This window comes from Triticum aestivum, chromosome 7B (assembly GCF_018294505.1).
Source record: "Triticum aestivum cultivar Chinese Spring chromosome 7B, IWGSC CS RefSeq v2.1, whole genome shotgun sequence".
Lineage (NCBI taxonomy): Eukaryota > Viridiplantae > Streptophyta > Magnoliopsida > Poales > Poaceae > Triticum > Triticum aestivum.
The window spans coordinates 186,136,518-186,151,932 of NC_057813.1; the positions used below are offsets into that span (position 1 = coordinate 186,136,518).

The window sequence follows — 15,415 nt, forward strand, 5'->3', positions numbered from 1 at the left end:
GAGTTGCCGATATATACAATAGCATAGGTTTGCCGATGTTGGGTGCGGCAAGGATTGGGTTGTTTGCTAGCAGAGTTTTTATTTCTTCCAATCCGGCTGTTGCCGCGTCCGTCCACTCAAAGTGGTCGGTACGCCGAAGCAGGCAATATAGTGGCAACACCTTCTCTCCCAATCTGGAGATAAAGCGGCTCAGGGCTGCCATGTACCCAGCTAGTTTTTGGACCTATTTTAGGTCTGTTGGTATTGCCAACTATGACAAGGCTCAGATTTTGGCTGGGTTTACTTCGATTCCTCTATTGGAAACGATGAACCCGAGCAGCTTTCCGGCTGGAATGCCGAAAACGCATTTTTCCGGATTGAGCCGTATGTCATATGTTCGGAGGTTGTCGAATGTAAGACGTAAGTCATCCACCAGTGATTTGACATGTTTAGTTTTGATGACTACATCATCTACATATGCCTCCACCATCTTGCCAATTTGTTTTTCCAGGCATGTTTGAATCATGCGTTGGTATGTGGCACCAGCGTTTTTAAGTCCGAAAGGCATAGTGTTGAAGCAGAAGGGCCCATACGAGGTAACGAATGCCGTTACATCCTGATCGGATTCCTTCATCTTGATCTGATGGTATCCGGGGTATGCGTCGAGGAAACACAGTGAGTCGTGTCTTGCAGTTGCATCAATGATTTGGTCAAGTGGGGCAGTGGGAAGGGGTCCTTAGGGCAAGCTTTATTGAGGTCTTTAAAATCGACACAAAGGCGCCAGGATTTGTCCTTCTTTGGTACCATGACTAGGTTTGCCAGCCAATCCGGGTGTTTTATCTCTCGAATAAACCCGGCTTCCAATAGTTTGGCTAGCTCCTCTCCCATAGCTTGTCGCCTGGGTTCGGAAAATCGCCGTAACGCTTGCTTAACTGGCTTGAACCCCTTTATTATGCCGAGGATGTGCTCGGCCAGTCTGTGTGGGATTCCTGGCATGTCCGAAGGGTGCCAGGCAAAGATCTCCCAATTCATGCACAGGAATGCTCTTAGAGCAGCGTCAACCTTATGATCTAGTTGTGCTCCAATGGCTACTGTTTTATTAGGATCCGTCGGGTGGACTTGGAATTTGACTATTTCGTCTGCTGGTTTGGAAGAAGTGGATTTAGGCCTCTTATCGAGGATTACGTCGTCTCTGTCCACTGTGGAACGCATAGCGGTGAGTTCTTCGGCTGCAATGGCCTCGGATAGTGCCTCGAGGGCCAGGGATGCGGTTTTGTTTTCGGCACGGAGTTCTATGTCTGGATTACTGGCGATAGTGATAACTCCGTTGGGCCCGGGCATTTTGAGCTTCATATACCCATATTTAGGTATGGCTTGAAAGTGTGTGAATGCATCTCGTCCCATAGGTGATATCTGCTGTTGAAGGTGCACTGGTGCGTGTCGGTGCTATACAAACGGTTTTGAACCTTTTCCGCGACTGCGTTTAGAACTGTCACCTAGTGAGTGTGGGTGATAGGGGTGTCCTTCCCACACGACCCAAAAACCGTCGGGGATATGCCCTCCTGGCACACACGCTCGGCAAAATGAGGTCGTGTGCGACCGGCGATCACTCAATACAGAAATACGTACAATAGTGCTAAAAAATACAATTATATAGGCGAAATCATTTGCGGTCGTAAGTACATCCCACACAGTCACTCCAAGGAAAATGTGTGCGCAAGGTGGCGTAACGCAAATAGTTTTCAAGAGAATGTCATGTGTGATTGTTCATTGATCCAACATGGTTTATTCCTAGAAAAGGTGTGCGTTGCCTGAGGTCATCACCCACAGTGTTTTCTCAATAACCGTTTGCAATAGGAAAACCCAATTAGCAAGCTAATTGGCTAATTAGCAGGCTAATTGCCCTATTATTAATAATCCATTTACTAATCTAATTGACATTCATATTAAGCACATAATATATTCCATTTCTATATTAAGGAAGCAGGATTTCATAATTGAAATACATCGGAGTACAACATGATATAGCTTCAACACTCAGCTACCCCATTACACGACTGCACCAGCAGCAAGTTTCACATGCAACATCTAGAACCTTTCAAAATTAGAATCATAGACGGTACATAGACAGATGCATCTCATCTGGAAAACTGCTGAAGCGGAAGGCGAATATTGAGCCTTCACTCATGTTGAAGGTCTTTGCAACTTTAGGCCAGTGCCTGTGAATGATTGACCGCTCATCCTTCGACCTCTTCAGGAACACTTCAATATTGAACCGTGGGTGTTGTATGAAAACTTTCCTCGCCTCGTGATCACAAACTTGGTTTGAGGGGTAATCATCAGTGAACCCTGAAACAAGGATGTGAGTAAATATCTTCTCTATATTGGAAATGGAGCAAATGAATAAAAAGGCAAGAGGTATAATATTTAGTACCATCTTGTAAACCTCACTGCTTCCCATTGTTTCCCTGCAACGCATATAAGGTAGTTAGTCATCAGGTTAAGTAAGTGTTCGCATGCTATCAGTAAAATATGTTGATGATAAATAAGCACATTACAGATTCATCAGATTAATTCAAGCCACATGGAAAACCCATTTATCCAAACCAAGCATGATTAAGAACTAGGAAATATAGCACTTGTATATGTTTTTCATGTATTAAGTGCAACCAAATTCGATCTATTCCTCACATGGTATACAATAATAGAATGCAGCCACAACAATTGAACATCGCATTGCAGAATTGAACCAAGCAGTTAACTAAACACCACAACAAATGAACCAAATGTTAACTGAGCACCACATTGCACAATATAACATACTCCTAATACAAGATCAGACAGTTAACCAAGCCAAGCATGCTTAACAACTTGGAAATATAGCAACTGTATTTGTTTCTCATGTATTTAGTACAGCCAAATTTGATTTATTTCTCACATGGTATACAATAACAGAATGCAGCCACAACAATTGAACATCGCATTACAGAATTGAACCAAGTAGTTAACTAAACACCACAACAAATGAACCAAACGTTAACTGAGCACCACATTGCACAATATAACATACTCCTAATGGAAGATCAAACAGTTAACCAAACCAAGCATGCTTAACAACTTGGAAATATAGCAATTGTATTTGTTTCTCATGTATTTAGTCCAACCAAATTTGATTTATTTCTCACATGGTATACAATAACAGAATGCAGCCACAACAATTGAACATCGCATTGCAGAATTGAACCAAGCAGTTAACTAAAGACCACAACAAATGAACCAAACGTTAACTGAGCACTACATTGCACAATATAACATACTTGTAATAGAAGATCAGACAATTAACCAAACCAAGGATGCTTAACAACTTGGAAATATTGCACCCTAAAGAATTGAACATACATTTGTAGAATTGAACCAAGCAGTTAACTGAACACCACATTGCACGACATATAGAACATATACACTATAGCAGAAGATTGCATGGTAAAAGTAGATATCACAATTCACTAGAATTTGTTAAGGAAAGACAGTAGCTAGCAAACTGAACATGGGTCCTTATAGTGAGCTAATAAGATAAGCTACTCCTCATTGTCGGAGATATCGATGATGATTGGCTCCTTGGACATGGAAGAGGGCGAGGCCTCCGCATCGTGGGTGCCCTCATTGTAGTGGTGAGTTGCCTGAGCCGCTCCGCACCAACCTGCTGGCTCTCGAGATGAGGTAAGCACGTGCACGTTGAGAAAACACCTCGTAGTCTTCGTCGAAGGCACTGACGGTGGCCTCAAGAAAACGCCACAAACTGTCGTTTAAAGCAGCCACCCGCGTCGCGGCGTCAGCGCACGAGGCGTCAACGTTGGCCTCGATGGTGAGCTTCTCCTCCAAGATCTGGGGGTCGGCACGAATGGCAGCCATCGCGACCTCATCCACGCGTGCGGCCGCGATTTGCTTCTCCACTGCCAAATGCTCCTTGAGATCCTAGCTATATTGTGTGCACCATGGCTTAGGTCGGAGCTTATTTGGTGGAGGGGTTGATGATTTGGGTGGAAGGTGTCGCACTTGCGCTGACGGTCGGGGCATGTGGGATGTGGAAGGAGGAGGCGGATGGGGGTCGGGTGTGGATTACCTGCCTAGATAGGCGAGGCCAAGCAGCGTCAAGGAGGGTCGTCAGTGAGGAGGCGGCGCTGTAAGCAAGGAGTGAAGGTTTCAATTTGCAAAGGAAGGTGGAAAGGGGGGAAATGTGGCTTTTGGTAAGGGGGAGGGGGCGGGGAGGTAGATATATCCGTGGAAGCCAAAAATTTGGAATCGCTTCAGCCAAAAAACTGGCACGCAAAGTGTCATCAGACATGGTCCCTTATTCAGAACCGTGTACGATATGTGAACATCACAAACGATTCAGATAGCTTAACCCGTGTGTGATGAGTTTGAACGTCAAAAAATTTTGGTTCGAATTTCCATGGTTACAGTGGTCATCCACATCATTGCATAATTTGGGTACACAAAGGAGACTACAACACACCCACACTTCTAAACCGAGCAAGTTTAGCAATTAAACAGAGCTAGCTGACCTAAACATTACTCTAACTAATTAAAGACTGGCGCTCTTAATTAAACAAAACAAAGAGTACTACTACGGCTGGTGCTCATCGATCTCCGCTGCCACCTTCATGCCCAGCTCACGCCCGACGGTCTCCTGGGGAAGGGGCTCCATGGCATCAATCGCACCATACTCGGCAAGAATCTCGCCATCCGCGTCCGCCATATCTTTGGAATAGGCCGCCACAAGCAGGGCATGGGCGGCCATGATCTGGGCTTTGGCGGGCTCCGTCGTGGCAAGGTATGCCGCGCAGGAACGGATGGCTACTCGAACTCTCTCGGAGATTGCCAACTCTTCGGCCGTGGGTTGCCGACCGTTGTCAAAGAAGCTTCCTTCGATTTGTGCGGTGAGCGCCACAAGCTGGGCGTAGATGGCGTCGACATGGTGGTCGGCGGCCTCCATCAGTGCTAAGGCCACCGCTACGGAACGGACAGCTGCTGTGCCGCTCTCGCCAGTTACTATCCCCGAGGCAGATGCTTCTGCCGCCGCTTGAGAAGCAACAGTGGCCGTTTGGGCTGCCTTGGCCGCCCGGACGCAGATTGCGGTCGCCCTCACAAAGCTTGTTAGCACGCGCCTGGCGGCTGCGGCCGCGCTCTCGCCGGAGTGGGCCGCCAAAGTTGGCCTCACGATGCGGGTCCACGTCCCCATCTTTCATCAGCGACAATTGAACAGTGAAATGATATTTAGGGAGTGAGCTAGTGTGCTTGACACGCCGGCAGTGGACTGTAGCCGACGCACCTTCTCGCTTAAGCCATAGGCGTACTATACGCCGACGGTGCTCCAAGATATTTTGTGTTGTGTCTCACACGATTGGTGATAATAAACTATGCGTAATCTATTTGATTTTTTGTCTTGATTTGAATTACGTAGTGGGGTCACGGTTGCAAAGGATGGTGTTTGAATTGCTAGAACCTTTATCTGCAGTGAACATGCAACTATAGGTGTGTCATAAAAAAATGGAATTATTCAGGGTTCGTTTGGATGTTTTTATACATTAACTTGGTTTTGTAGGCATTTCAGGTGCATAATTCAAATTTGAACTACATGCACATGCTTCAGTGCATATAAATTGGTTGAAAAATCAAATCTTTGTCCTTTGGTGCATGCTTAGGTCCCATGCAAGAAATGGGAATGAATGTCAAACACCCTGCCGGCGTCACTCGGCCGGAAACATTGAGATACCTGGTTTTTAGATTCTACTAAATCCAAAACTCATCCAAAATTCATGAAACTTGGCATGCTCTCATGGAGCGGCATCAACATGCCATGGTAAATTTTTTGTCCCATTTGGGGCAGGTTTGGGTATATACTTCTCACAAACCACTGCTTCTCACAGCAAGCATGATGGTTTCGGTAGGGAACGCCCCACCTTTGGGGACGAAACGATATCCATTGCCTCTTATTGCTTTCAAAAAATTTCTCATGTCAACATAGAACAACAGGAGTGTTGTGTTATTTTTTGTGATTTTTCGGGGTTCGTTTGGACATTTTTATGCATTAAGTGAGTTTCCAATGCATTTATGTGCATCATTCAAATTTGAACTACATGCACATGCTCCAGTGCATATAAATTGGTTGAAAAATTAAATCTTTGTCCTTGGGTGCATGCTTAGGTCCCATGCAAGAAATGGGAATGAATTTCAAACACCCTGCCACCGTCACTTGGCCGCAAACATTGAGATACCTGGTATTTAAATTCTAGTAAATCGAAAACTCGTCTGAAATTCATCAAACTTGGCATGCTCTCATGGAGCGGCATCAACATGATGTGGTAATTTTTTTGTCCCATTTGGGGCAGGTTAGGGTATATGCTTCTCACAAACCAGAGCTTCTCACAACAAGCATGATGGTTTCGACAGGGAACGCCCCACCATTGGGGACGAAATGATCTCCATTGCCTCTTATTGCTTTCAATTTTTTCTCATGTCAACATAGAACAACATGAGTCTTGTGTTATTTTTTGTGATTTTTTGGAGTTTGTTTGGACATTTTTTATGCATTAAGTGAGTTTTCAATGCATTTATGTGCATAATTCAAATTTGGACTACATGCACATGTTCTAGTGCATATATATTGGTTGAAAGAAATCAAATATTTGTCCTTGGTTGCATGCTTAGGTCCAATGCAAGAAATGGGAATGAATGTCAAACACCCTGCCACCGTCACTCGGCCGCAAACATTGAGATACCTGGTATTTAAATTCTAGTAAATCCAAAACTCGTCTGAAATTCTTAAAACTTGGCATGCTATCATGGAGCAGCATCAACATGCCGTGGTAAATTGTTTGTCCCATTTGGGGCAAGTTTGGGTATAAGCTTCTCACAAACCAGAGCTTCTCACAACAAGCATGATGGTTTCGATTGGGAACGTCCCACCTTTGGGGACGAAATGATATCCATTGCCTCTTATTGCTTTCAATTTTTTTTCTCGTGTCAACATAGAACAACATGAGTGTTGCGTCAATTTTTGTGATTTTTCGGGGTTCGTTTGGACATTTTTATGCATTAAGTGAGTTTTCAATCCATTTATGTGCATCATTCAAATTTGAACTACATGCACATGCTCCAGTGCATATAAATTGGTTGAAAAAACAAATATGTGTCCTTGGGTGCATGCTTAGGTCCCATGCAAGAAAAGGGAATGAATTTCAAACACGAGGGCACCGTTGATTGTCGGCTAAACATTGAGATACCTGGTATTTAAATTCTAGTAAATCCAAAAGTCGTCTGAAATTCATGAAACTTGGCATGGTATCATGGAGCGGCATCAACATGTCGTGGTAAATTTTTATACCATTTGGGGCAGGTTTGGGTATAAGCTTCTCACAAACCAGAGCTTCTCACAACAAGCATGATGGTTTCGATAGGGAACGTCCCACCTTTGGGGACAAAACGATATCCATTGCCTCTTATTGCTTTCAAAAATTTTCTCATGTCAACATAGAACAATAGGAGTGTTGTGTTATTTTTTTGTGATTTTTCGGGGTTCGTTTGGACATTTTTATGCATCATGTGAGTTTTCAATGCATTTATGTGCATAATTCAAATTTGAACTACATGCACATGCTCTAGTGCATATAAATTGGTTGAAAAATCAAATCTTTGTCCTTGGGTGCATGCTTAGGTCCCATGCAAGAAATGGGAATGAATGTCAAACACCCTGCCACCGTCACTCGGCCGCAAACATTGAGATACCTGGTTTTTAAATTATAGTAAATCCAAAACTCGTCTGAAATTCATGAAACTTGGCATGCTATCATGGAGTGGCACCCGACATGTTGTGGTATTTTTCGTGTCCATTTTGAGAGAAGGCGCACTCGAATAACAGCCAACAAAGGCATTTTGAAAAAATAGCTGCCACTTTAATATCTCAAACGTTTGTATAATTCAAACCGTGTGCGTTATGTTAACCATTACCGTGACACCACATGTCTTGGTTTTAATGGCTCTTGATCGCAAACGTTTTAGATAGAACACCTGTATGCAAAGTGAGAGCAGGATTTGTGCATCTCTTGAACACAAACGGTTCTTTTGGATAACCGACGTGAACCACTTACAAACAATTTGGTAAGATTTGCAACTAAAATTTAGTAATTAAGCATAGATGGAGGCGAGGAGGCATGTTCAGCCAGGCGTGTAGCAGGGGCCGTAGTACTATTCGATTTGACAGCGGGCGACGCAGTTCCCGATATGGCTTTAATGCAGACGAGGGAGAGGGTAGCGGTTCCCGAAATGTTGAACGACCAATGATGCATCCTCCTTCGATTAGCATCGTGTGAATGCATGAGGGAATTAATGGGAGGAGGACCGGGAAAAGAGGCAGCACGATGTGAATGCAACGCAGTTTGCACTCATATAAAGGCGCCCCTCCATTCCAATGCATCTACCACATCGTACGCACCTAAGCACCTACACTAATAAGCGCAAAAGTGCTCACTCCAGACCTATGGCGGTGATGCACGCGAGCAGCCAGCGACTGTGCCAGATGGTCCATGATGCCGGCATGTGACATGGCACCGTGGATCGTCTCCACACGGTGTTGGCGACCGGCTGGTGGATGGCCACCGTCGATGCCAGCTACGACTCTCAATACGACCAGATGATCGTTCGCACCACCAACAGGTTCATCACCGTCAAGAAGCTCGCGGTCGACATCGCCGTACTCCTCCAGCCCGAGCGCCCGGGCTCCTCATTGCCTGCCACCCTAATCGGCCTCCATGGCCGGAACCTCTTGCAAGCACTGGTGGCCCTGCGACTGCCTGCCGACGCCACAAAGAATGTCCACCTGGAGGTCGCGCTCGCCGTGAGGCGCCTCACCCTGCAAGAAACCGTTGACCTACACATCCATGTGTATGATTGAATCGTGTACATAGGTATCTACAAGGCCAGTGAGGACGCTACGATGTTGGCCTTCTTCAACTGGCTGGAAGCCTTGGAGGCCATTGCTGAGAAGCACCTTGACCTCGCCACAAAAGCCACTGCTCCTTAGCCGCTGGTCGGTGGCCCGGCGCACTGAGTTGAGGAGGAGGAGGTCGTACGTTGATGGATGCATCTTTCTTCTTGCCTCCTGTAACCACCACTGCGATCACATCATCATGGCTTTAATTCTTATTGTGTTATTGCATTCTCATTCTAGTCAATACAGACATGTGCGATCCCTTTGCTTAATTATGTGCATCACTGTAACTTTACATTTTTTGTTTTTTGTACACATGTTGATTGGCTTGAAGAAGGTCTATCTCGTTACTTTTTGATAATTTTTGTTTTTTGAACACATGTTGATTGGCTTGAATGAAGGTCTATCCCGTTACTTTACGACATGTTTCCAAAACATTAACCTCTGTGTATTTGTTCTCGAATTACCGGGCCTTTTTGCCGCATATCACACACATCTTGTTAAGTTGAACTGTTTATGTTCTCTCCCCCAATCGAAAACATTTCAGTCGACTGAACCGTATGCCGTATATCACACACAACTTGATCTGGCTGACCGTTTCTGTTGCTTTCCCTAATAGCAAACAGTTCATCAGAGCGAACTGTATGGCGTATATCGTACATGCATTGATATGGCTACCCGTTTCTGTTGTTCTGTCTAATCACAATCAGTTCGTCTGGATCAACCGTATGCCCTGCTTCGCACACGGAACTAAAATCTGAACCTTGTTTGATGCATCCAGCATCGCAAACATTTTGCACCTTTTTTGACGGTTTTTTACACCACCATTTGCGATCATGGCATCGCACACAGTTTCGTCGAAGGGTCTCTGATTGTAGTGTCGCATTAGCAGCATCCTGCAGTAGTGGTGCCACCTGGAAGGTTAACTCTTCGGACCTATAGTTCTCGGGCGTGCCGAATACCACATCAAGTTTGATTTCTCCCAAACATCGTGCTTCTCGACTGGGGATAATACCTCTAAGGGTTGTACTGCTCTGCTGGATGCGGCTCCTGTCCATTTGCATTTTGTCGAGCGTGTCCTCATAGATGAGGTTCAATCCGCCGCCCCCATCCATGAGCACTTTAGTGAGCCAAAAGCCATCCACAATTGGGTTTAGAACTAAAGCGGCTGGTGCTCAGACTGATCGGGCCCGTGGTTCGCCAGTGGCGTTGAAAGTTATCGCCATGTCGTTCCAAGGGTTTATTGCAGCTACTTGGTTAACTTCGGCGAGGTCGTGGAGCTCCCTTTTACGCTGATTATTTGAAGAAAAGGTCTTGAAGACCGTAAGTACATTGAGATTGTTATTCTCCGAGGAGTACTTTGCTGGGGTAGTGTTGGTGAGGATGGCCTCACCGCTTTTAGCCACATGCCGGAGTATCCAACATGCCCGAAGGCTATGTGTTGGTTCCGAATTCGGCATCGTGTGTATCTGACAAGGCTTGTCGAGCCATTCATCAAGGACAGTTCTATGTCCTGTTAAGGGCTTAATTTTCTTGTCCGTGGAGCGATGATCAGGTGCCCCGCGAGGGTGCATCCTTTTTGCCTGGCCGGTGGGTGGCTTAAAGGCCGATGGTTCCCACCGAGCTGTCTGGGCTTTCCAGTCGTTTTCCATTGCGCAATACTTTTGTACTATGTGTGCCAAATCTGCAAAGTGCAGTATGCGGCATCGGTTGAGGGCATTGAGGATCCCCTCGTTCGTACAGTTGCGACAAAGTACTGATACCGCATCGTCGTCACAGCAATCTTTAATCTTGTTTTTAACGAGTAGGAATCTAGCCCAAAAGTGATGTATTGTTTCCTGAGGTTGCTGCCGTATATACATTAAGTCGCATATGTCAGGGGGGCCGGAATTGCTTGGAGAGTATTGATTGTGGTGGGCGGGTGGGTTTAAATATGAACCCTGACCCACTGAGGAATCCGGATTTTGCAAAATTTCTGAGGTCACTAGCCCAGGATCCGGAGTGTCCTGGGGTTTTTTAGGCTCAGCGCCTGATTCTATGTTCGGAGGACAGATGGTCTCTTCTCGAAGATGGGTGTCCGGCTCGCAGGGCTCGGTGATCCAAACATAGTTTGTTTTCAGCATAGGAGGAGCGGTATCCTCAACTTGCTCTTCCATGACGGTCACCAGGTGGGTGACAGGTGGGGACCTGATTTCCCTCTGATCGGGTTTAAGCCCAATCAGATCATAATCTGTTGTGACCCCTAGGGCGGTGATGCGATCTAGCAGTTCGTTTAAAGACGAGATATCTGCCGGATCCATCTTATCGACGCTTTTCGGGGTTGATGCAGAGATGGTTTTTGGCAATCTGGGGGACCGCTTTGGGCTTGACGGCCGGGCGGGCGCCCATGGTGAAACTGCCGATCTGGAGGATCTGCCCAGGAACTAGGGCCCTTCCAGAGTTGATCTTGTCGTTGACGACAAGGCGAGCCATCGATCCTTCTATCGACAACACGGAGGAACTCTCAATGAAAGCACCAATGTCGGTGTCAAAACCGACCGATCTCGGGTAGGGGGTCCCGAACTGTGCGTCTAAGGATCAAAGGTAACAGGAGGCGGGGGGACATGATGTTTTACCCAGGCTCGGGCCCTCTTAATGGAGGTAATACCCTACTTCCTGCTTGATTGACTTTGATGAGTATAAGGGTTACAAGAGTTGATCTACCTCGAGATCGCAATGGCTAAACTCTAGATGTCTAGCCTGTATGATTGTCCTTTTCTCTACGGACTAAACCCTCCATTTTATATAGACACCGGAGAGGCCCAAGGTTGTACAAAGTCGGTTTATAGAGAAAGGAAACTATACGACTAGCCGCCAAGCTTGCTATCCACGCCAAGGAGAGCCCCATCCAGACATAGAGAGTGGCCTTCTATCTTGTACCTTCACGGCCCATTAGTCCGGCCCATCGAGGACCCCTTAATTCAGGACTCCCTCAGTCGTGCCGCCCATGGAGGTTGTGCCGACCACGCCTGAGGAGGTGGACATGGATGAGGACGTTGCGCCGGAGGAGCCCCTAGCGGCAAGCACCGTAACTACGACCACTACAACAAGGAGGAAGGTCCAACCCACTTCTGCAAGGTGATCCTTGCCCCTCAATTTGAGTGCATCCCGATGCCTCTAGACTTCACCAAACACTTCCCGGCGGTGTCGCAAGAGTTCAAGCCGAGGACCAACACCAGCTGCTCGTGGAGGGTGACTATCCGGCTGATGGACGGCAGGGTAACCCTTGATCAGGGTTGGGCCCCCTTGGCCGCCGTCCATCAGATCAGGATCGGCTAAATGGCGACGTTCAAACTGCTCACTCCCGAGACGCTCAAGGTCATCGTCTTCAACGACGAAGGCATTGAAGTGGTGACCAAGTGCGGCAAGAATGACGACGCCTTTGCCGTCAACGTTTAGGACTGCCCTTCCTATGCTCTAGCTGGTTTAGTTTCTTAGTGTACCACTTTGAGTTTAAACCGATACGTTTAAGTGTGACACTTTATTTAAACTGCGGCCATGGTTTACAACTATCTTTTGTTGTGTATGTATGATTTTTCTTCACGCCGCTGTGTGCTGGTAATGTCACCACCTCGCCGAAGAGATTACCAGACAACATCTGTTGAACGATAACCAAACAATATACAAGTGTCAAAATTTTTGACTATTTTTCTCATCCAGGCTCCATTGAGCCAGGGTTAAGCTAGCCATGCCGGTCACAAGGCTACCAAACACTCCTTTGCGTTCTGGAACATTCTGCTCGCCTCCAAATAACCCACACCCAATTTCAAAAATAAATAAATAACCCACACCCAAGGGCGGGGAGTCTGCCCATCACTTCCCTGCGTCCAGATTCCGGAAGCACCCTTCCGTCGCCTCTTCCATCGTCCGATTGCTCCGTGGTGCCCGGCTCGGCGAGAAGCCTCTGCCTAGGTGCGTACGGCCGCTCAGCTCAACCGCCTCTATCCGCAGTCTTCGATTTCCTCTTTCGCCCCTCGCTTTGGTTGGATCGTCGGCTGCCTGCTGCGATTTTAGCCCGGATGGTTGCGTTTAGGTCGGGAATTTTGGTCGAATTGGGAATATAGGATTCCAACAAGATGACATGCCGCTCCAATCCCACGTTTTTCAAAGTTGTGGTAGTACTAATTTGTAAGTCTAGTTTTCTACAGCTTCGGTATAGATCACAATGGAAGTATTGGGGTAGCAATACCAGTGGGAGTTCTGCCCCCTTTTGGTTGTGCGGATAGTCAATGGAGCCTCCAATTCTTTCCTCTGTTTCTGACTGAACCTCGGAAATTAGGAGTAGTATACAGGATGACAGCAATCGGGTTCAAGATTGACCCCATGGTGTTAACAGGATGCATTGAGTTTATCTCCATCGCTAATTTTCTATCTTCCCTTCCCGCTGATAACACACCACTCAAACGAAGTAGCCAGCCCGGCCAGCCCATCTCTATTTTTCAGTTGCCAAACGAAACCAAGCCGCCGGCCCGTATGTCTATTTTGTGGTTGCCACCCCATATCAAGAGGATGGTTGCTCGGTCGAGAAAAGGATGAACGGCCTATGGCACCTCCGACCGCTGGCTTCTCTCCAGCCGTGTTCGAATCTGCGTAGACGGGCATGCACCGGCAAGATGCCTTGGCACTGAACATGCACGGTGTATTCCTGGCAGCGCCAATGGTGGGACAGAGCAGGATGGGCATGACTTTAATTTCCGTCTCGTCCGCAGCGACGCACATGGCGCTGGCTATGGTGACACGGACGAGTAGACGAAGCCAAGACAGACGTGCATCCGACGCGGCGGCAGAGCTGCAGGCCGCGTGGGCATAGCGGTGGTTGTGATGCTGACGTGCAGCCGGCGCGGCTGCATTGCACGAGCTGTAGAGAGGGCAGCGACAGTGGTTGTGCATGTGTAGTGAGCTATGGCCGACGGCGGCGCGACAACACAAAGAAGCAACGGTCCACTGGGCAAGGTCCGGTCCACCGAGTCATAGTTGCACCAGACCACGTGAACCTTGAGTTAGCAGGAATGCCATTGAGATCGAGTGAGCTTGTTGAACTGGAAGAAGAAGGAACAATTAAGGAATCACTGTCATAATCCATGCACGTAAACTATGGGCATGGCAATCAGCTGGATCCATGCATTGCTGAACATGTGCATACACAAACTGCACATATCGAGAATCATACTAGCAAACTTGTAAGACACCTGAGAGGTACTCGATCAAGTTCCCTGATCATTACGTGCATTAAAACGTATGGCTGACATGCACTTTTGAGCCTTCTTCTTTTGGGGGGTAACTTTTTCTTGGGGTAACAAATTTGAGCTAAGACTTCAAGTTGCTTTGTGTTTCTTGGTAGTGCCACGCCTAATTATGAGCATGGTCATTTTCTTTTGAATATATTCACAGACTAATTACTCACACCAGTAATCATCTCTGTAAAATTGAAGTCTATGAGGAGCAAATATATCTATCTCACAACATTACTTGAAGCCAACATATGTCTTTATTTTGATTCAGGCGGATTTGGAGTTAGCAGTGCACTAGGTAAACACTCGAGTACGACACAAACAATGAAATTTATTTTATACCCGTTGCAAGGCACGAGTTGCTTATAGGTGGAACTAATTAACATGTTTATTTGCTAGAGGTAGGCTCTAAAGCTAGAAGGACGCTAAGCTTGGAGATATCGACGCCAAGGCTTGCACTCACTGTATGGAAACTTTTAAAGAGCAATTGCATACAATGCGGGATGGTGCATGCGTCAAGTAAAGATGAGATAAAGATGACACCCACCATCAACATAATTCAAAAGTCCACAAAATTATAAGTCGGTGCAGGGAGGCGTTCACGAAGGGGCGTTCCAGAGCATAATGACCTAGCTCATTGCCTTCGGATTGGATACTTTCATCGTGAATAAGTTGAAAACGTGATTATCATTGGAGACGATAGTGAAGAGGAGAAGTGGGAATGCAAAAGGGTCGCCGCTAGGCACATGACAAGATTTGCTTCTCCCGTTGCAACGCACAGGCACATTTCCTAGAATAATTAAAAGAAAGGATCTAGGCCTTAATGTGTTGGAGCTATTAAATTAGAAAAGGAAGGATTTGATTCCCGACTAAAACCGGTGAAGACTTCATGGTAATTAATGAAAGAATCATACTTAAATGCCATTAAACAAGGATTGTATTTAAATGAAATCAGTGGGACATTACGCCCCGCAAAGAAAATATGAACATGACTAAATTGCGTCGTATTTTTTTATGTTCATTTTATAGAAGGACGATGCTGCGTTGCAACATGTTCCTTTATAATGAATCCGATGCTGTGGGATATTATGCTTATGCAAAACATCAATTTTTTTTGTTGGAACGCACAGGCATATGTGCTAGTGAATGGAAAATCAAAGAAACAGGTTGAGGGTCC

General features: G+C 46.3%; 1 long non-coding RNA gene across 1 annotated transcript in view; it reads right to left on the reverse strand.

Moving 5' to 3' along the window:
* Positions 1–2,182: 2,182 nt before the first annotated feature.
* The window catches only part of LOC123159928 (uncharacterized), a 37,870-nt gene continuing 24,637 nt past the window's right edge, over positions 2,183–15,415 (reverse strand). The window contains exons 3-4 of the long non-coding RNA XR_006479922.1: positions 2,414–2,447; positions 2,183–2,328 (exon numbers count right to left, since the gene is read on the reverse strand). This is a non-coding gene — a long non-coding RNA (uncharacterized lncRNA). The remainder of the gene's footprint in view (positions 2,329–2,413; positions 2,448–15,415) is intronic.